The sequence below is a fragment of the Eretmochelys imbricata genome, chromosome 10 (assembly GCF_965152235.1).
Source record: "Eretmochelys imbricata isolate rEreImb1 chromosome 10, rEreImb1.hap1, whole genome shotgun sequence".
Lineage (NCBI taxonomy): Eukaryota > Metazoa > Chordata > Testudines > Cheloniidae > Eretmochelys > Eretmochelys imbricata.
The window spans coordinates 34,305,650-34,328,454 of NC_135581.1; the positions used below are offsets into that span (position 1 = coordinate 34,305,650).

General features: G+C 48.2%; 1 protein-coding gene across 1 annotated transcript in view; it reads left to right on the forward strand.

The window, feature by feature from the left end:
- Positions 1-12,691: 12,691 nt before the first annotated feature.
- Positions 12,692-22,805, forward strand: part of NLRC3 (NLR family CARD domain containing 3) — a 71,475-nt gene continuing 61,361 nt past the window's right edge. The window contains exon 1 of the mRNA XM_077827722.1: positions 12,692-13,000. The gene's annotated coding sequence lies outside the window, so the exon portion shown is untranslated. The remainder of the gene's footprint in view (positions 13,001-22,805) is intronic.

Sequence of the window (22,805 nt, forward strand, 5' to 3'; positions counted from 1 at the left end):
CCCGAGAGATCAGAGGAGAGCCTCTTAGCAAGGCTTGAAGTATCTGAAAAATGTTAGGGGGTCTCCCATAAACCCAGCTGAAATAAATGGTCATGCACTTTACAGACCCTTTGCCACTTCTGTACACGTGTATGGCATCACCATGGCATTCAGATTTTAGCTCATGAAACTATTTATGCCGATGTGCTGTTATTGTTTTTAAATAAGGCGAAAGGGCTCACCCAAATCAATAACCTAAAATATATCCTGTGAGTCTGAAGTTCAGTGAGATTCAATGGGGTTGGGGGTATGTCAGGGAGGGTGTCTCAGAGTACAGGGGACTGTGGACTTCGCAGGGATCTGGGGCTGCAGCAAGTTTCAGAGGGTTTTCTCTGGAGCAAATACTGAAGCAAATACCCACCAGCAACGATACACCACACAACAAAAACACCAACCCAGGAACCAAACCCTGCAACAAACCCCGGTGTCAACCATCATAGGACCTAACCACATCAGCCACACCTTCAGGGGCTCGTTCACCTGCACATCTACCAATGTGATATATGCCAGCAATGCCCCTCTGCCATGTATATTGGCCAAACCGGACAGTCTCTACGCAAAAGAATAAATGGGCACATCTGACATCAGGAATCATGATTCAAAAACCAGTCGGAGAACACTTCAATCTCCCTGGTCACTCAATAACAGACCTAAAAGTGGCAATTCTTCAACAACAAAAGTTCAGAAACAGACTCCAACGTGAAACTGCAGAACTGGAAATAATTTGCAAACTGGACACCATCAGATTAGGCCTGAATAAAGCCTGGCAGTGGTTGGGTCATTATAAAACCTAAACCTAATTTCCCCAATACTAATTTCCCCCTACTGTTACTCACAACTTGTCAACTGTCTGAAATGGGCCACGCTCATTACCACTTCAAAAGTTATTTTTCCCACTTGGTATCCTGCTGTCAAGTGAATTGTCTCATTAGACTAACCTCACACTTGGTAAGGCAATTGACATCTTTTCATGTATTTATACCTGCTCCTGTATTTTCTACTGCATGCATCCGAGGAAGTGGGTTCTAGCCCACAAAAGCTTATGCCCAAATAAATGTGTTAGTCTCTAAGGTGCCACAAGGACTCCTCATTTATTTTTTTGTTGATACAGACTAACACAGCTACCTCTCTGAAATCTGGAGTTTGGGGGTCTGTGGGGCATAAGTATGTGCTTGGGGCCAAAGCCCAGTGCCAGAAGTATCACAAGTGCTCTCCTGTCCCCACTTCTCCCCACACCTTCCCAGCTCATAAACCTGTCCTGAGAAGGTGGTGGGTGGCCAGTGGGGGAAGGTCCAGGCCCTCCTGCAGCTCCTCCTGTCCCCTCCTCAGCTTCTGGGCAGCAGCGGGACCAGGGCTCGATCAAGGCTGCTATATCTGCCGCTCCCCGGGCATGGCTCCATTCTGCTCCCCACCAACACACGCACTGTTGTGGCCCCTTGGCAAAGGGCCCCTGGCCACTATAAACACCTCTCACCTAAGACCTGACAAACTCATTACAACCTAATGAGCCTGTGAGCTCATGTAAAGCTCAGTTGGCCAGACTTCTTCTCTTATGCCATCGCCGCATTAATAAGGTAGCCTTCATGAGCAATTAGTCTAAAACCATATTAAAATATCAAGTGCCTTAATTTGCCTTTGAGCCATTTTTAATGTGACTGTAGAAAGTTCCTTTGCTTCTGCTCAGCCCTGATCTCAGCCTACAGCCTTAAGTCTGGAAATTGTCTCAAAGCTTTTTTACCGGCTTGGAAGAAAAAAGATGAAAGAGACTGCATGATGCTGCTCAGGAAAACGAAGAAAGGCCCTCCAGAGATTCAGAAAACTGCAAGCATCAAAGACTTTAACACTGAAAGAAAAAACAAGGGGATGGCACTTGTTTCCTAGCCTGACAGTCTGCTGTTTTAAACTGTAATCATGAGGGATAACACTGCGTTTTTTCATGAGCATTAAAGGGTCCACTGTAAAGCCAGAAGGACACAAGTGTGTCCTGGCTGCGTAACCCCCGTTTCAGCACTGACTTAGTACCTGTATGTTGCTGTGATGGGGTGTGCTCCACACACTGGGCCTGCAGGAGCTGAATTGGGCCAAGTGGGCCCAATCAGCCAATTAGGTGGCAATCTGGGAGGATTAAGCCTCGGTGGAAAATCCTGATTAGGGGAAACTCAAATGTGTGAAACAGGTGGGGCTTGTAGAAAGGCAGGAAATTGGAAGCAGAGGGGCTGCAGGGAGATAGGCTACAGTACTCCCTAGCAGGAGGGAATGAAGAGGCTGGTGGACCCAGGGGACTAAGGTGGGCTGGCCCAGGCCCAACACTAAGGAAGAGGTTCAGGGGAAAGGTGGCAAGGTGAAGGAGGGAACCACAGCTTGGTTGCTCTTTAGAGGGTCCCTGAGCTGGAACCCAGAGTGCAGGTGGGTCTGGGTTCCCCTGCCAGCTGCTGAGGGGATGGCCCCGGGGCACTGAAGGGGAGGACTGGCTGAGGTTGTGGGTGAGGAGGGACTTTGATACATGCCCCTTGGAAGGGGAAACCACCCAGTGACCTGGCTGGAGGGCTGAGTCATGGAGAGGGCGCTGCAGTTCCTGAAGCGAGAGTGGGGAATGTGCTGGCTGGAAGGGGCACTGGCCTGGCAGAACAGCCAGGAGGAGGCACCATGCGGCGGTGGGTGGAGCGCCCTGTCCCACAGGAGAGGGGTACCTCACTCTCTGGACAGTTCCAAGGGTTGGGTCACTGTCAGGGGCCTGCTGGTTAGATACTCAACTCCTCCTCCTACTATGCTAAAGAATAAAGCTGCTTCAAATGAGAGAAGGGGGCAACCATGCGAAGACTGTGGCTACCCCCAGAACACCCAAATAATTCAAACTCCCCCAAGCAAACCACTTAAAGAACAACTATAAACTGGATGTGGGGGTGTGGTTACAGACAAATAGGCAGGAAAAGTATTAAAAGAATAAAAGTTTGGGTGATATTATTAATGCGTCTTAATGACTAAAAGCTATGTTAGCAGACGCTTTTGTTCAGGAACGCTGGGGGAGCGTGTGGTCACCTTACCAAGTGTGTCTCTACCCCAATGGTGCTGGGAGGCCAGGGCCCCCACTTTTTAACATGGGTGTAGTTTGGGGGCAGGTGGCAGCATTGCCCTCCTACCTCAAACAGCAAGCCTCCAGCAGGCACAGGCAGGGGCTGCACTTTGTGACAGGGGAGGTGATCCCTGCCTGCTTGAGGCTTGCCCCCTGGCCCCCCAAGCTCTGCCCATGTTAAAAAGTGGGGGGCATAGTTCCTGGCCCCCTGGTTCCAGTGTCTATGTCCCCCCCGCACACTTCTACAAAGGTTCTGATGCTCTGGCCCGCACATCTCGGGTACTTGGCTGCTGTACGTGGGGAGGGACGTGTTGCAGGCCTGAGAGGAGACCCTGAAGTGAGCTGTAGCTCACGAAAGCTCATGCTCAAATAAATTGGTTAGTCTCTAAGGTGCCACAAGTACTCCTTTTCTTTTTGTTAGAAACACGTTATCGTACAGGGAATTGGCAGGTTTTGACGAAGCAGGTAGAGGAAAGGCCTGCCGCAGATGCAAAGTGCCTTAATGGTGCACGACCGACCCCGAGCAACCGGCGTAACCGTAACACAGGGTGCCCCCGCTGAGCCGTCAGGAGCCTGGTGCAGGCCAGCAGCTTTCTCGGGGGAGCATGGGAGAAGGACTAACCGCCTGCCCCATTTTGGAACAGTGCTGACAGTTGCAAAGAGGCCTGGTCTCCGGATCCAAATCTCTGGATCTGTGGTGGGCTGCTGTAGGTGATGGCAGGGGGTGTGGACTGTTTTCTCTTGGTGCCAGCAAGTTGGTGGCAGGAGGAGTGGGTTGTCCACTGCTGAGGCTTTCCTGCAGGCTGGGGTTACAGACAGGCCAGTCGTGTGCTTGGCAGTGCAGTGCTGGCCAGCTGCAGGGAGAGCCCAGGGAATGCTGGGCCATTCACAGCCCCCCTCCTCCTTTCCCAGGCTCTGCACTGATCAGACACTGCTCCCATCTGCCTGGCTGTCCCCTGCCCTCTGATGGGTTGAAGGAGAAGGGTCACCAAGGTGACTGTGGTGTTGCATCCCCCTCCCCTGCTGCTGGGGAAGTCACCAGTGTAAGGCTCTGCCATGGAGCCCAAGGGGCCCAGAAAGAGTGTCTCTACCCTTGGGGCACTGCCCCTGTGCTTGGGGTGTGGCGGGGGCTACAGCTGTGTATCCCAAGATATAAAATACCAGTATTAACAAACACATTGCAATCCCTCCCCTTTCCTGTGCTGCTGGGGGCAGGCGCTGTCCTCCACACGAGGCAGAGCGAGGGTGTTGTGCTGCAATGGAATCAGCCAGGCCAGCCATGGCCTAGGGGATCTAGAAGGGTAAATGGGGTCACTAAAGAGTTGCACAACTGAACGTCTTGGATTTCCCTAACCTGTGATTTGATGGGTGGAAAAAATGTTTCCAAGGAGTGATGGAGATTAACCAGGGCCCTGACTAGCCCTAACTAGCAAAGTGTGCAAAACCGAACCAAAGCAGCCCAGAACACACAGCAGAAGGAGGGAAACCTATTTCAAGATGATGGGGCACATTCTGTCCCCGCAGCATTAGAAAAGGCTGAAGCAGTCCTCTGGGGAATACTTACTGAGTGTTATTGCTGGAGCACCTAAGGGCCCCCTGTGTGCTGCCAACCTGGGTGGGATAGGACAGGCTGGGCTGGGGCCAGAAGCAGGAGAGGATGTGTTGAGGGAGGAGCACAAAGGTCTCTGTTTATTCTGCATTGCAACAGGCAGCCACGTGAGGCTGGTCTAAATCTGAGCAGATCCTGAGATTGCTTCCATTTATACTGCTCCCCCCTTTGAGCAGCCCAGTATTAGGGTGCTGTGAAAGCCACCCCCTCTCTTGAGAGGTGCAGTACAGAATTTGGACTGAAGCCTGGGTTACCGAGCAATTTACCCAAGAGCTGGAGTTGTGTCACATGCTTTTATACGTTCATCCCGGAGCCAACATTAAAGTCCATACATTGTTACCATATGTTTTCCAGTTAATTTCCCCTTTGTTGTGTCTGCCATGACTCACTCTCTTCAGAGCGGCAGTCTGTGTGAATCTAGCCCGCTGGTGGGGAAGCGTGGTCTTTCAAATGCCCTAAAATTATCCTCTTTGCCACCTGGTCGTCTAGCTAAGCCATATGCAATAGGCTCAAGAACACCTAACCCTTCAGGTTCTGGATTGATGAAGTGTGTGTCAGTTCCCTTTGCTGCCAGAATTAGTTCTGTAGCTCCCAGAGCAAACTATCCTTTCTAGAGCTCAAGGTTTCTTATACCTTCTCTTATTATTCTTGTATGTTCAGCATAATGGACATAGATCCTTATGTCCACATGTTCTAGTCTATAGGGTGTATTGGGACTATAAGCATGACCATGGCATTTAATGACCACTGCAGATGGTGGTGATCATGGTATCATGGAAGCCAGGGACCTGTGCCCCAGCTTTTGAAAAGCAATGTGTGGGCAACAGCGAGGATACGAGCAGAACACAGATTGGGTTCCCCACTGCCCCAAGAATTCAATCTCTGGCAATATCTTGATTGCATGTGGAAGATTGCTCCCCCTCCTGACGCTTGATTGCACGTGGAAGATTGCTCCCCCTCCTGACGCTTGACTGCACGTGGAAGATTGCTCCCCCTCCTTTCGCATGGGAGATATTGTGGGTTGCTCAGAGCAGTGACCGTGTGAATCTGGCCTCAGTGCCTCCTTTAGAAACTCTCTTGTGTTCTTTCAGCATGACAGGGGAGGGCTGGTGCATTTGAACCACTTGAAAAACATACACTGGCAGATTTACAAAAAGAAAAGGAGGACTTGTGGCACCTTAGAGACTAACAAATTTATTTGAGCATAAGCTTTCATGAGCTACAGCTCGCTTCATCGGATGGCAGATTTCGGTATCTTTCTGCGTCTCCTTTTATAGTAAGTGACACACTGAGCACTCCTGCCCCAGAGACATGTGGTTTCCTGCATCCTGTGTGCAGTCTGTTTTGGGGGCCTGTGAGCTCATGAGGCAGTCCGCGTATGTCATCGGCACTACAAAGAAAAGACAAGGAAGCCATTTTCGGTGGTGAATAATAATAATAATAATGATGATGAATATGCTGTATGCCCAGCTAGCACTTTCCATCCAAGGCTCTTCAATCACTTAATTAACACTGAGTTCAGCTTCACAACTGTTCTGGGAGGTAATTTGGAATGAAGGATAAGGAAACTGAGGCACACCGAAGTTTATTGATTTTAAGCTCACAAGGAGCTGTTCTGATCATTGAGTCTGACCTCCTGATGGCGCAGGCCAATGTTATTTCTGTACAAACCCCATCACTTCTCTTTGAGCCATGGCATAGCTGTTAACACAGTACCCACCCTCAGTTTAGAGAGATTGCAGCAGGGACCTGTTTCCCCAGCCTTTCCCACTGCCCCTTCCCAGCTTGCAGTTGGGCTCATAGTACCAGGTGGCCATGGTGCAAGGTGAGGGTGGTGGTTGGGCCCCATCCGGGGACTGCCCAGGGAGCAAGGCCAGTGGGAGCTGGGCATGGAGCAGATGCTTTGGGGTGGGCATCAACATGGAGTCGGATGGGTCGCTCCGCTTGTGGTGAAAGGCCTGGCAGTGCTGGTAGCGTCACCAGGAACAGTCCCAAACCCCACGGCCACCATCTTACTCATGCCAGGGGGTGGTGGTGGTGGGGGAAGCTTCTGGGGAGGGGGCAGGAGCATGTCCCTGGCAGCTTGCTGGAAGCTGCTTCCTGCTCTTTGGGGCCCCTGGGGAGAGGGCAGAAACACTTCCCTGCCCCTCTCTGAGCAGTCCCACCAGCATCATGCCCCACTGCCTGAAAGGGACTGAGAGAGGTCCCAAAATCTGCTGCCCAAAATCAGCTTGCTTCTGCCTAGAGCAGCCTCTGACCACATCCCTAAGTAAGCCGCTCCAGTAGTTAATTACTCTCATAGTTAAACAAAATAGCCTTATTTCTAGCTTGTCTAGTTTTAGCGTCCAGCTACTGGATCTTGTTCTGTGCCTTTGAGCTGTCTGCTAGAAACCTCTTCCCCACCGAGGTACCTGTACATTGTGATCGCATCAACTCGGAACCTTCTCTTGGGATAACTACATGGATTGAGCTTCTTTAGTCTTTACTGGAGGGCTGGCTAGACCTCAGATCGTTCTGGTAGCTCTCTTCTGAACCCTTTTCAGTTTTTAAACATTCTTTTTGATGGGTGGGCACCCAAACTGGACCCAGCATTCCAGTGATGGCCATATTTGAGCCACCACAAGTCCTGCATCTTGGCAAGGGGTTAGACTAGATGACCACTGTGGTCCCTTCTAAGCCTATAGTTCTAGATACAAAGGTAATACTACTTCCCTACTGCCACTTCATATTCTCCTGCTTATACATCCAAGGCTTGCTTCTGTCCTTGTAGCTACAGCATCACGTTGGGAGCTCCTGTTCAGCTGGTTATCTACCAGGACCTCTAAGTGCTTCTCCAAGTAATTCCTTTCCAGGATACACTTAAGTGCGACCTGCATTCTTTGTTCCTAGCTGTGACCTTGCATTTGGCTGTGTGAAAACATGTTCAAGTGAGCCCACTTTGCCATACTAAATACACCTACAAATCAATAATTCAAATATATTAACTAAGATAAATGCATAATTCTGGCTTCCTGCTGCATCTAGGTGAAGGTGGACCTAGGAGAGAGGGGCACAGTAGTGAAGTGCCCATTAAACACCCGTGGGAGTGGAGACTAGGATACATGATAGGAATGATATCATAGAACCGGGTTTATTTTCTGCGTGTGACATCGTCAGTTGCAGCCTAAGAAGGATATTGAAAAATGACGCAAACGCCATTTCCTTTGGATCTTAGCATCATGGTAACAGGGCAGTGTTAGAAACTTTTAAGGGCCATGAGACTCGCTGAGAAAGAGCAGAGTTTAACCCCTTAGAAATCAGCCATGTAGCAACATCACAGAGCTAGATTTTCCTAGTCAGGTGTATTGCGTATACCACACCCTAGTGGTCAGAGAGGGGATTGATAGTCAGAACCCTAAGTTTTTATTCTTTGCTCCACCACACAAAACTTGATGTGTAAACTTAGGCAAATAGCTTAATCTCTCTGTGCCTCAATTGCTCATCAATAAAATGGCACAATAAGTCTTATTTACATCACAGGAGTGGCGCGAGGCTTCATTAGGTCCTGTTTGCAGAGCTCTTTGAGATCCTCTGATGAAAGGCATCAGTGAAGGGCAAAAAATCATTAGCAGGTTTGGGAGTGCCCAGTGGAGAAACTTTTAGTTTGGGGATAAAAGTCTCTTCCGAGTCCCTTGGACCTGCTCAGAAAAAGAACACAAACCACACTGGCCTTTTGTCACTGAGTTTTTGATAAACATCTGCAGATGGACGCATTGTGTGTAACGAGCCCCCAGATCTGATAGGCCAGGCTGTGCAAGCTGCTCTGAGCAAGCAGCAACAATGCAGCTCACCCCAGCGAGCCTCTGAGAATTAAACTGAGCTGATCTGGAGAGCAAGGGGAAGGGAAACCCAGGTGGTGCTAGTGGAGGGGCTGGCCTGGAGAACAGCATCAGCATAACTTTGCATTTAGTCTCTGGGCATCCTTTTGGTGATGATTGTTGTCTCTCTTTGCCTGGTCTACACTACAGAGTTAGATGTGGCCTGCCTTCCGTCAACTTACCTAACTCTGTAAGCGTCTACGCTTCCACTGACGTAACTCGCCCACCACACTGACTTAACTTCACCTCTGCGAGAGGTATAGCGCTGAGGTTGATGTAGTTACGTCAACGCACTGTCAGTGTAGACGCTGCGTTACTTACATCAACAGTTGCTGCCTTTCAGACACCATCCCACAGTGCCCCACACTGACAGTTCAATCGGCACAAGCGCTCCTGCTGAGCACAGTGCGGACATGCAAAAGCAATTTAATGACTGGCGTCTGTGAGTTGACGTAACTTAGGTCGACTTGATTTTGTAGTGTAGACTTGCCCTTTGACTCTGCATCCTTCTCAGGAGTCGTCTACTGCTCATGTGGAGGGGAAAAGACATAGACCCTTGTTTGATATATCTGATCACATGCATGTGAAATACAAATAATACATATTAAACTATTATCCAGCTCTAACAGCATTTTACAATACAGCTGAAGAGCTGTATCACTCAAACCAGCCAGATTAGATTGTAAGGACTCCAGGGTAGGGACCGCGTCTTCATACCTATTAAACACCTATCTAGCTGTTAGCACTTTACAAGTAATAAGTAATAGTAACACTCAGAATAGGTTAATTAAATACTTTCTAAAATGACTGAGGTCAGTTCCTCTCTGAGCTCCCATGGGGGCTAGCGTACTTTGTCCAGCCCTCAAGGTCTTTAAGGCACAATCTAATTTCAGAGCTATTGGAGAGCAAGAAAACCCTATGTCCAGGGCTGGATTTACAGAGTTGGAAAAGCAAAGAGCTAAAGTAGAAATGAAGGACAAGGCCTTAGAAGTGTTTGGACCTACCGGTACCAATTGTACTGCTCAGTAGCAGCAGTTCCTTCATGGAAGGAAAGGCTCATATTTCAGAAGGAAAGTTTGAGAAAAGAATCTGGGTTTTTACATTCCTTTATTTGATACAGTGGAGGAAGCTCAGGAAGAAATATGAGAAGTTTTCTGGCATGGTTAAAAGAATGAAACCCAGCTGACTAGCTGGAGTAGGATCTACTTTAACATCATCTCGCTGCTGCTGGATGCTATGGAATGAGACATATCTTAGAAGTCAAGCAGAAATTAGGGCTGTTGATTAATTGCAGTTAATTTACGGGATTAACTCAGAAAAATTTATCGAGATTAATCACAGTTTTAATCTCACTGTTAAACAATAGAATACCAATTGAAATTTATTAACTATTTTTGGATGTTTTTATACGTTTTCAAATATATTGATTTAAATTACATCACAGAATACAAAGTATACAGTGCTCACTTTATATTATTATTTTTGATTACAAATATTTGCCCTGTAAAAATGATAAACAAAAGAAATAGTATTTTTCAATTCACCTTATACAAGTACCATAATGCAATCTCTTGATCATGAAAGTGCAATTTACAAATGTAGATTTTTGTTGTTACACAACTGCACTCAAAAATCCCCAGTGTAAAACTTTAGAGCCTACAAGTCCACGCAGGCCTACTTCTTTTTCAGCCGCTTGCTAAGACAAACAAGTGTGTTTACATTTACTGGAGATACTGCTACCAGCTTCTTATTCACGTCACCTGAAAGTGAGAACAGGCGTTCTCATGGCACTTTTGTAGCCGGCATTACAAGGTATTTACATGAGTGTAAATTGTAAAGAACTGAAAAGGAATGGAGGGCAGGGTGCCTGCTGGGCACCGGAGGCCATGAGGGAATGCTGTGTGGTAGCTCCTGTCCACACTGTAGTCTCAGTGTTTCTAGCCCATTTGAAAGCAGGGAGTACCAGAATTAAGCTGGTTCTCAGGAGATTTCCAGGCCACTTTTCAGGCTCAGATGTGGGTGAGCACCAGATCAACCTCTCAGCGTTTGGGTTCTCCGCTAAATCTAAACTGTGATCCTACTGAGGTTGCCTAAAATAAAGTGAGGCTGCCTAAAATAAAGTGAGATCTTTTTAACAGGTGTTGGCAAAAAAGTTTGTAACAAAATCCAATGTCTGGAAGTGAACTTGGCCCAAGTTTCAATCAGAACTGAAAATAAGGAATCCCTGGGTACCAAAGCCCCTGTCCTTTGCGTGATTCTGCTCCACACCAAACTGACATGACTGGGGCTCGAGTGCAACCTTTGCAGGGGCTGTTGCTTCATTGCAGGCTGTCTCCTGAAAGGTAATAAATTCACCCATTATTTATGAGGAGGGCTCTATCTGCAGCGGACTGGGCAGGGCAAGATGCTGGTAATTTTGATTAGCTGGTAGCTTGGATCTGCAGAGCACAAGGAAGAGTTCCAAAGGCCTTAAAATCCAGGATTATTTATACTCAAAATGGTGCAAGATCCTTGATGCCAGTCTAAAACAAAACCACATACATGATGTAATTAGACACTGTATAGAAAATAATGACAGACTTGTTCTTTGTTAAAAAAGTAACTTTATCTCCCCAGAATATAGGGCCTGTTGGGTTATTGTCAGGTTTTGTAACAGAAACTGAGAGTTATACAGTGGATACTGCTTCATTACGGCAACGGCTAAATTCAAACTCATCCCAAGAAGCAGACGTCGAACAGGATGTGCTATTTTCATTTGCTTTCACCTTATTCGCTTGTTTACACTGCTTCCTTCTGAGCCCTCCTGCTAGAGAAACTTGCAGTGTGTTTGTTTCATTAATTTTGTTACAGTGGAATGAGACTGAGCAATTGGAAAGAAAACAGATGTAGTAGCAAACTGCATCATTTCACTGCAGGTAACCATCTCACAGAACATTGCACTGTTTAAACAAAATGTACGGACACTGTGGCCACATCTCTGCATCTGAATTCATTCAAATGGAGCATTTGTGACCTTTAATGATAGTGTTTAAAGTTGCTCAGGAAAAATGGTGTGGAACTCCTTGGTTATTATTTCTCCTTAACTCTTGATCAAATTTGCTCCATTTTCATATAAAAAGATTGTCCAAAGTGCCAGCCCTGCATAGTTATCCTGAGATCTGCAAGTTAAACTTCTTTCTAAAGCAAAGAAAATAAACTGGACCTGACTACAAGAGGTTGATCAAAACCATTTATCTGAAAGAGCAGAGAGAAAAGATAGCAGCTTGCAACCTACTCCTCCAGCCAACTTCGAGCGACCACCACGGTGCTGTGACCAGGCAGATCAGAACCACTGATGGTAGAGTCTCTGAATCCTAGATTTGTGAGGACAGTATATGTTGATGAGCATCTCTGAAACTGGTTCAATGGCAAATGGATAATGCTGGAGTAACACTCATCATAGCCAGGAAAGTGACTGTGGGAAAATCACACTTTGTTTCTGATCCTTTCTGATCTCTGTGTCTTGAAGACATAATTGTTTAATTTTCTGATAAAAAATACTGTATGGGTTTACTTCTGTAGCTACCACAGAGCCAACATACTCTCAGAAGAGTGGACTGGATTCCATTTGGTTTCCTGAGATTTCCACTCCATTTTAAGCTAAGTTCTGAGACCTTGTTGGTGACGACGTATGCAGCAGAAAGAACACAGTTTGACTTTCAGATTCGAGCGTGAGCTGCCAAGTGCTGTTGCTCAGTGAAGGAACATTTGCTCTGGTTTGAAAACTGTTCAGATTGAATATGGACATTTGTGAGGGAGAATATGCTGTGATGAGAGGACATGCAGCAGAGCATCACATGCAGCAGAGCATCACCACCACTTTGCTCATGGAGAAGGACCCAGGGGGCGGCTGTCTCTGAGTTGGAAAAGGACTCGTGTGGCTATATACTGATTCTGGGCCACAGGTTTTCTCAGTAGACGCTGGCATGCATTTGCATATACTGCAGTCTGGCAGCTTTTGAAATTGACAGGAAGGAAGACCAAGTAAGACCCACAGCACAGGAAGAGGTGAGGAGCAAAACTGAAAGAAAGCTACTCAGCTGGAACTGCAAGAGCGAGGTGAGGAAGGGAGACTAGTTATAGTGCATGGTGGAGGGTGAACTTTGCTTCTGCATCACTTCAGCCTAAGAAGATTCCTGCTTTCTGTACAGTCTTCTGAGTCCTCTGAAAAACTCTCTTGAGGCCCCTCAGGTGGGAGGAAGCTCCCACAAGCCTCTTGCATTTTCCTTTGTGAACTTGGACGTCTCGGCAAAGGAGTTCCAGCTGCCTAGAGCAAATGGTCTCAAAATCCTTGGGCTTGGCTTAAAAAGATCCTCAGAGCTGATGGACAAGCTTGGGTATTGAGGTGGCTGTTGGACTTGAGGGAGGCTGCAGCAAACTGAGGTAAGTTTTGAAGGCATCCCTAGGATCATTTTTCTTCTTGTGGATGGGGCTAACAGAAAGAGGGGAAAGCTTTGGCACTATGCTAGGGATAGGAGAAGTGCCGCGGGCTCCAGGCATTGTTACCCTGGTGGTCAGTATGGACTGTCATGGAAAACCTGGCATGGGATAATTGTTTTGCCCTGAGGTAATCTGCCCGGGCATGGGATGAACATAACGGTCGAGGAGAGACAAGCTGACATGAGTTAGCATAAGGAAGTCCATCTGGTGTGCAAGAACGGCTCAGGTTTGAGATCTGTACAGGCATGAAAGAGTTGCTCTGGCTGGCCTAGAATGGATGGAGCTGCCTTGGAATGTTACAGCCCCACTGACCTTTGAATTTTGTTTAACTTCATAGATTTCAGTGTCGGTAATACAGTCAGTAACTGAACAGAGAGGGAAAAGTCTGAGAGAGCACTGACTCTTCTGGACAGGCTCTGAACAGCCCCAAGTGTCACTCAGCCCTTTTTGTGCTGCATCATGTCTGCGTAGAGACCATAGGGGTGTGTTAAAGATGGAGAGGCAACCTGAAGTCTGAATGTCTTTGCTTGCATGGCTTTATGTGAGCTTCCTGCCCCTACATTTTCAAAATCACCACTAAGTTTCTAAGATTTAGCCATACAGGTCCCATATGATAAAGACCTTTTAAACATTTCATCCTGACTGTCTTATCAGTTAGGTGAAACCCAAATAAAAAGGAAGGAAACCAAGCTCTACACCAGTATGTGCTGCAGGGCGTGTGTACCATCTATGGTACAAAACTCAAGCCAAGTCACAAGATGACTGCCCCTGAATGAGGCGCTCTCACCACCAAAAAGAGAGCAGCAGAGTTTGGAACCCTTCTGTGGTTTGACATATTCACGCCTTATTGGCTGCAGGTGGAGTTCCTTTAAACAAACAAACAAACAAAAAAAGTCCAAAATTCTTTCCTGCAGCCCCAGAGATAATGAAATCTTTAAAACAGAAATAATCCTGTCATGTGCTTTGATAGGGGCCTTCATCCTGAAGGATCCCAAAACACTTTACAACCCATAGGACTCATGTCAAGAACTGCAGAGAACACTAGAGAGGAACATGGCAAGTATTTAACAGGTCCCAACAATGCAGCACAGCAGTTGAGGATGTGAAGTCAGTGCTGAACCCCGTTAAAACTACACGGGGAATTGAGGTATAAAGTTACTCGTGCTGGAATTTATCTAGGACATCCGGGTCTATCCCACTCTTACTGAGAGCGTCGTAGGATCTTTAATAATTACAAGTGACCACCGCTTCCGTGTACGATGGGGGTGAGAGGGCATTGGTTCGTTAGTGACACCTACTGAAACGCCAACCCTCCTTGTTGCAACACCTCGGTATTCCAGTGTCCTGAGCAAGAACTAACCAGTTCTAAACCTGCTTCCCTTGTGGGAACCAACTGAGCTCCCAGCACAAGGACAAGTGTATATCTCCTAAGAAGCTGCCTGACAAATTTCCTTCTTGAGAAGTTGAATTGGCCTGCTGAGCTTCAACTGCTGTGGCTTCAAACAGGTTCTTGCTAATTTAAATGCCTGAAAAGGAGCTGCCGACAGGCCATTACCATGAGCAGCCTGGCTGGGTGCCATGACAGTTCAGTACTAATAAGCCCCAAATCATTTCCAGGGTGGCAGACAACTGTGATGTGGCTAACAGACAATGATGACTCTAGTATGCATGCGGAACATTCAGCAGGGTTTACCTCCAACTAACCTGCTGGAGAGAAATGCAGACTGCACAAGACGGAAAGTAGATTTGCCACTAAATTAAATGCATTTTGCAGAGCTTTGTCCTTGGGGCAGCAGCAGCTAACTCAGTAAATATATAATTTGATCTCTGAAGATTACCTGTGCTGTAAATGCAGCAGCTGGTACTTTTCTCTGTGAGGTTTGCCTTTTTTTCTGTCTGGAATGATCCATAAACTAGATCCTGATTTCGCTGAGTAGGTTTGTTGTTTGGATGAACAATTTTCAGCCTACGGGTTGTTCGTGAACTGTTCTCTTCCGGTATTTATTACTCACAACTGGTCACCTCAATCAGATGATGAAGTTTCTGCTCACTGACTGGATGACTGAAATGGGAGTAGCAATCAATGCACTTTGAAGCACATGTTCTGGATGAATAATCATCCCTGTAAAGTTTTGTGAAACTTGGAATCACGGACATTTTCCCCAGTGCCCCGCTAGTGTCTGAATCCTCATGAATGAGGATAATATGAATGTACAAATAGCAGCAGAGCTCCTCCCATTCAGGTGTATAGCTGTATTTCCATTGTTCAGCCAGCTCTACGTACTGCTTTGTAGAGTATTCAGAGATGGAGGGTGTACAAAAGGGGCCATAGGAAACAATAGGCTCCCCTGTTCATTAATGGAAACAAATGTGTGGTAATGTTTGCTGAAAGGGGACTGTTCCGCCTCTGAGGGACTGGCTTCTCCCCATACAGAGTGGTTCTGTGCCTTTCCCCTCTGAGATTCACCCACAACACAGTGGTCCTTCCCTGCTCCCCTACTCCTGCCTCTCTCTTCTTCCCCATCCCAACAGCCTTCTCCTTTCAAGCTTGGTTTCTCTCCCTGCTGAATTGGGTCTGTAGCAAGGCTCACACTGGGTCCCTCTGGTTTTGGCCCCTGTTGCCCTCTCCAAGCAGTCAGGAATGCCTCAGCTTGATGCAACACCAGTGTTCTTTATTTACAGTTGTTTTCCTGCTGCCACTTTTCACCTATGTACAGGTTTTTGCAGCCAACTTTCCCAAGTGCAGGCCTGGCCAGCAACAGACCAGAAGGCTCCCGGCTCCCACCTCCCCCTGTGCCTGGCCTTTCTTTTCCTCCCTTCCTCCTTTCTCTCTGGCTTCCTCCCAGCCTTTATAGCCCTGGCTGGTGCTGCCGGTTACCAGGCAGACACAGGTCTATCCAGCCAGCCCCAATTCATTTCCCTTGATGGGGGCTGGAGTGGCAGGGGCTGAGTAAGCGCTTCTCACTCAGCACCCAGTCACAGGGTCCCTTCCTTTTGGGGACGTTGCCCATTCTGCTCCCACCAGGTCTGTTTTGGTGCCTACGATCAGCATTCCTCTCCCTGCTTCTGGGAAACTGTCGCTCGGGCTGATCTAGGACTGGATCTGCAGTGTGGGGCAGCAAAACTCCCATACTGCAGTATGGCCTTGCTCCTGGAGGGAGGGCAGGATGTCTTAAGGGTGGATTGTCCCAGAAACTGAGGACCCTTGTAAGGGCTCCAAGGGACACACTGGCACCAGACCCGCCGACAGCAATTCCGGGCCCCAGGGCAGAGCAGTCACTGGGCCCCCTACGACGCAGTCCACCTGACATTTGGCTGGTGCTGCTGGCTGCACTGCTGGCATGTTCCCTCTAATTTTTTCCATCCATGTGAGCAATAAATTTTGTTATGTGCACCGAGGTATGTGTGGATGTGCACCACCAGTAGAAACAAAACATCTAGATATAATATATATTTTTAAAAAGTTACCATAGGGATAATTACTCCAGCCAGGACAGGTTACGCATTTTAGAACTCACCACTCAAATAATTAAATTTAAGTTTAAGGGAAATAAAAATTATAAAATGCATAGACCAGTCAAAACACTAAAATAACACACTTTGCAAGAATAAAATGACAGAGAATATATGTGCATTGCAGGAAGTACCAAGAAGTAACAGCAATAATAATACATGTATGTGTTGGGAGGTGAGTGTGAAAGAGACTGTGTGTGTGTGAGAACAGAGACAGGACAGTGTATGTGTGTGTGTGACACAGAGACAGCGTGCATGCTGGCTGCTGGGGAAGTTTCTGAGAGATGCCTGCACGGTCTCTTTAAGACACGCCCTGAAAGCTCTCCTGCTCTGCTCCTGAGCCCTGTTGTCTCCCCTCCACGGCTTTGCACAGATGGGGTACATGGGCAGGGTGGGAGGAGACTGTGTGTGTGAGTGTGACAGAGACAGAGTGTGTGAGCTGGCTGCTGAGGAAATCTCACAAACAGTGCACCATCTCTTTAAGAAAGGCACTCAGTCGCACACTCACTGTTCAGACCTCAGCACCTCTGAGTCTCCTGAGCCAGGCTGTGTCCCTTCTCCCCGGCTCCGCAGAGATGGGGTACTGGGGGAGGGGGACACCCTCAGGGAAAGATTAACCTTTTGTGGGCCGGCGCCCAACATACTTGTGGACCCCCATGGAGGCAATGGGGCATGGCATGAGGAGGTCAGTCCCCGGAGCGAGGGGCCAGCCAGGCAATGGGGCATGGCATGGCTGGGGCGGCCTGCTCCGCCCAATGTGAGGGCACGATTTACAAACTGGCAGTTGCCAGACACATAGAGGCCTGCCTGGCCCTGTGCTGCCAGTGTGCCCCTTCCCCTCAGGGGCGGGCCCATGTTGTACCACGCAGCGCCCCCCACCCAACACCCCCCTGACTCCCTGTGGCCAGAGGCCCCCCCGGACTCACCCACAAATACACAGCACCACGCACAACACCACCCCTGCCCACAACTGCCCAGCACCCCCGACAGAACCCCCACTCCCTAGTGCCCCCCCACACACAGATCCTCCCTACCCCTTCACAGCCCAGCACCCCCCCAGACTCCCCACAGACCCAATCCCCCAAGCCCTGCCTCCTGGCCGCACTCACCGGCCTTGCTGGGAGGTGACTGTGTCTGCCGGGCTGAGCCCTCGGGAGTGGCACGATCAGCCAGGCCAGGACCTGCCCCGGCCGGGGTCCCTCAAGATGCACTTGCCTGGAGGGGCCCAGCCAAGCCCTCTGCACTATCTCCCCCCGACCTGGCTGAGGCTGGCCAGGCTTCTGCACCAGTCCCAGGCGGCTCAGCTCCAGGGACACAGGTGGGACCCCACAGGTGGTGGGAAGCAGAGACTGCCCAGAGCTGGAGGTGCCTGGGGTCCGGCCAGGGGGCAGAGGAGCCAGTGGGTGGGGCCAGGGGGCAGAGAGGAGTCCTCGGCCAGCTGGTGGGCAGGCCAAGAGGAGCAAGTGGTGGGCTGAGGGAGCCAGCGGGGTCTCGGGGCACAGTGCAAGCGGAGCAGGCTCGGGCCCCCTCTCAGCATGGGCCAGGCTCCATGGAGCCACTGGAGCCATTGTAAGCCCGGCACTGGACACCCTGACATCAGCACCCCTCTGTTCCCGCACTCTGCACAGCCAGCAGGAGGGTCCTGGGTGCGGCTGCACAGGGGCACCTGAACACATGCTGCCGGCTGTACGCACTCTGCTAATCAGCTTAGCGGCACTTGAATCTCTCCTGTGGCCTGGCCCCCTGGGCAATTGCCCCCTTTGCTCCGCCCCGTCGGCGGGCCCGACTGCAGTAGCTGGTAGCACAGTAGTAACACAGTGCTATTGTCAATATGTACCACTCCCTCGCTCCGCTGAATGGAATTAGAGCAGCTCAGCTGGGTGTGCAAGGCTCTGGATTGCCAATGGAGGAGATTCTTCTTTATCTCCAGTGGTAGAAGCTTGTGCATTTTGGAGCACATGGATCAGACTTATATCCCTGCTGTTACCTTGAAATCCCAAGGGGCCATGGTGTAGCATGGTGACAACCAAAGTCCCAGGTGGCTTGTTAGAATAGACTTTTGCATGTGATTCTGGTCGCTGACAGCGAGCTGGTTTTACTGTGGGATCATTAGTTCCTATCCCTGGCATAAATCTGACAACAGAAAACCCAGCAGGTCTATGCAGGCTAAGCATCCTTTCTATCCACTGGTAGCATATGGGGCTTTTCTGACTTCATTTACTCCCACAGTAATGTCAAGGAAGAGAATTCCCGACAATTGTTAAACTAGGAATAAATAAGTGTGAAAAGATTTGGAAAGATCAATTTTTCTTGGTTATATTTTACATGAAAGTTAAATATATTAACATAATTTAGGATGCTGTGATGTGCTTCTGCAACTTAGATTGGCTTTCCCATTTGGATTTAGGAAGGAAGGCTAAATGTGGTCTAATAGCTAGAGAAGAAGGGAACTAGGAGTCAAGATGGTTGTGTTCAATTCCTGACTCTGCCACTCTGTCTGACATTGAACAAGTCACGTCAGCTCTCTGGGCCTCAGTTTCCCCATTGGCCCACCTCACAGGGTAATAAACGAATGTATGTACAGTGATCTGACAATTCTGGATGCAAGATGCCATTGAAGTGCATGGTCAGTATAGAACATTAATAATGCTAGAAAAGGCCACTAGATGTGTGGGACTGGGAATGAGAGTTCACTCATTCTCTGAGGCTGTCAGTGCTGCTGCAGGTTCAACTCCTCTGACAGCATGATGGGGTAGGTTTCCACCACTGTGTAGTTGCAATAAGCTAGTAAAGTGAGTGAATATATTTCATGGGGATTGTTATGCCATGTCTTTGTGCCCTAAAGTTGTGGCATAATCACAAGGAACGAAATTATTCATTATTATTGCTGGTCCAACCCTGCACAAATGAATGTCTGGCAGCACCAAGTCTGGAATGGCTGCTTGGTGCAAAAACGTTCCTGCCCCTCAATTACATTGAGTATTCAAGAACATTCATGCAAATAGTCTTTTGTTTTCAGGAGTGTTTGGGGTTTGGCAGCTTTTTGTGCAAACAGCCATAGCTTCATGTGAACAAGACTATTCCTGACCTGTTCATTCATTGCCATTCATTATGTTCCTGCTTAAAAAGTTTTCAACATCCAATTATGGCACAGAAACAATACCACGTGACTTCAGTGACCAATCATACACCTGGTATAGGGTTGCAACTCTTCCCTGTTTTCACAGGACAGTCCCTACATCCAAAGGGCTGTCTCATGTTCCTCAGACCTGCAAAATGGGACTGTCAAAATTCATGCGTGCATGCATGTGCCCCACACTTCCTTTGATCTAGGAGAAGGTGCCTTGGGCTGGAAGCTAGGACACCAATAATCCTGGTCTCACCTCTTCTACTGACAGGTTTTCATGTAATCCACAACCCTGCTGCTTTAGGAGGCAGGCAAAAACCACTCCTGTGTTTTACATGTAAGTCAACTGTAAGGTTGCACATGGTCATTGCTAGCAGAGGTGGGACTAGAGGCCTGGTCTCTGCTATGACGGGCCTAAATCTCATCCAATTAGACACATAGCCTTGAGGTGCCCGATCTATGTGCCTGGGGTTTCTCTCTGGAACCGTTGCTCTAATTGCTAGCACGCGCTCCTTTCCAGAGTCAGGGAGAGCGCTTATGGCTCCTGATACCAAGCACTTTCCCACTCTCTTACAAATAGCTGTGAGACCCACTGACAAGTTGTGTGCCGCTGTCTAGGGGCAGGTATACGATAACAGCCTTCTTTCGTTGTGGGTTTACTCCTTTTGCTCAAGTGGTTGAGGTCTGTGCTGTGAATCTCCAGGGCTTGGGTTCAAACTTGGCTGAAAAATTGTGGAAAAAGCCAGTATGGCTCATGCAATGAAAGGCTGTTTCCTAATGCACTGACACACAAGGGAGAAGAATTACGGTTGCATGGGCTAACTTAATTCTGCCCTTGCCTAAATGTTGTTAGTACTTGACTTTGCAACTTTATTTTTTTTAAACATAGGCAGATTTTTTGATATGTAATATATAGCTGTTGAACCCCCTGTAAGTTAGCACTTACCCTGAGACATCCAGGCCCTGAGTGTTGCTAATGGGCTGCAGATCCCTTCATGTGCAGGCCACCAGTTGGACTCTAATCCAATTGCGAGTTGTTCCCATCTGATGGATGTTTGGTGTCCTCTCTCTGAGATGGGTTTCGTGGCTCTCCATTCAAACTCCCACATTACAGTCTGGCTATGAGACTTTGTACTAATTGCATGGATGGTGCGTGAAGGAGGCTGCGGGAGGCTAAGCCTCCCCAAACCCCCGCTAATGCTCCCCACCCCGGGCTGTGATGGTAGGCTAACGGCTCCTCTGGCCCCAGTGGGTGAGAGTGGGGGGATGGAGTGGGAGCAGGGCCTCAGACGGAAGGGGCGGGGCAGGAGGCTAGCCTCCCTGAACAGGGGGGGTTCATGCACCACCCATGACTAATTGGCAGACTCATCAGAGGTCAACTACTGCATGGGCCATAGAGACTGAACTACTTCTGTCAACCCTAGAGAAAGCCCTGCCCCCGATCAGGACTGAGGCATGCTGGCAGGGCAATGTGTGTTGGCTGGCCGTGTGGCTGGCTTGTAGATAAACAGAGGGCTTTAGTCACCAGTGCAACACTTTTCACCAGCACTAAACCCATACAATAATTTTAAAGCTAAAGTTTAGGGTTCTATGCTGATTATTTGCAAATATACAAGCAGACTCATTAAATAATTTGCATAAAATGTTCATGTTACAGTGAATGTGTCCCTATTTTTTTGCCAAAAGGTGGCAGCCCGAACCGTGAATTCAGGACAGTCTAAGCAAACCAGTCTGTGAACACCTAATGAGAAGGAAATTTGTTTTCATAAGCAATTCAGTGACTATTCATTCTCAAATGATTTGTAAGCAGGAAAAAGGGCAAATTTTGCCCAATAATGTATCTACAATGAAGATTTCAATCCTCTGTGCTCCAGCATGCAGCACTTCACAGCAATGTGAGGTCAGAAGCAGACCCTCTGCATATTCAGAGTCAGATCTACTGACTTTAGCGGCAAAAATAAGTGTGTACTGCTTTGGAGTATGTCTACACCGCAAAAAAAGATGTGTTAGCTAACTCAAGTTAATAACACAGATTAAAATAGCAGTGAAGACATAGCAGCTTGGCTTCCCTATAGGCTTGAATGAGCTACAAACCCAAGTTAAAAGCTGAATTGCTGTGTCTTTACTGCTGTTTTAACCCGAGTTAGCTAACCTGAGTTAAGAATGCATTTTTTTGTGGTGTAGACAGACCCTTTCACTCCAGTTCGCTTTGGAGAGCCAATGCGGCTCTGAGACGAGAAGCTAGACTCTAGTCTGGCTTACGCCTCAAATTGCTATCTAATTTGTGAAGCAAAAGAACTCAGGTTGGCTTCAGATCCCAGGGGGAAGTGAGCGGAGTTGCAAGGGTGTAGCTGAGTGGAGAATTTGGCTCAGACTGTAGTGGTGAGAGCAACAAACACAAGACAATTTTGTTCCTAGGTCCCTGCTGATGTCAGCACTTGGATATGGCGCTGGGGAATCATTGAGAGATGATCACTATGAAACCCTTTGATGTCCTGTCTATAGAGTCAGAGTAAGTCTAGAGTGTGGCATTAAACTCAGGCCCTGTGCTGAAGGCTTTGTGAAATGCTATCACCCAGGTGGCAGCTGTTGGAGACAGACAATACCTTCTGGAGCTCTGGGACACCCTTTCTGCTCTGCTCCCTTTTATGACCAGAGAGCACACAGCTGCAATTGCGATTGTCCCTGCCGCGCGGGCCCCAACCAAGTAGACTTCTTCCATCTGCCTGCTGCACCCTGGCTGAGCCCCAGGGGTCCAGCCATAGTCTGGCCCTGAGTCCCCTAAAACAGATTGCTAGGCTGGAGCTTAGAGGAGCTAAAATGCCAGCTCTTAGCTCTCACTCTGATAAGGTCCTACAACAGAAATCAACTCGCCCCTACCCCAGAGATGGGATAGCTAGCGATGAGCTGGGTTTTGACATCCATGACTGGACAAATGTTATTAATGGCTGACATTTATCCACGCCTTCCAGTTAAAGATCCCACAGTGCTCTACAAACTTCAGTTGGAATCCCCTTTTCACTACGGAAATGCTGCCCCCTGGAGCAGAAGGTACTAACCATTTTACAGTACAACAGTGTAGGGCAGGAATTGAAGAATGGTGTCCGT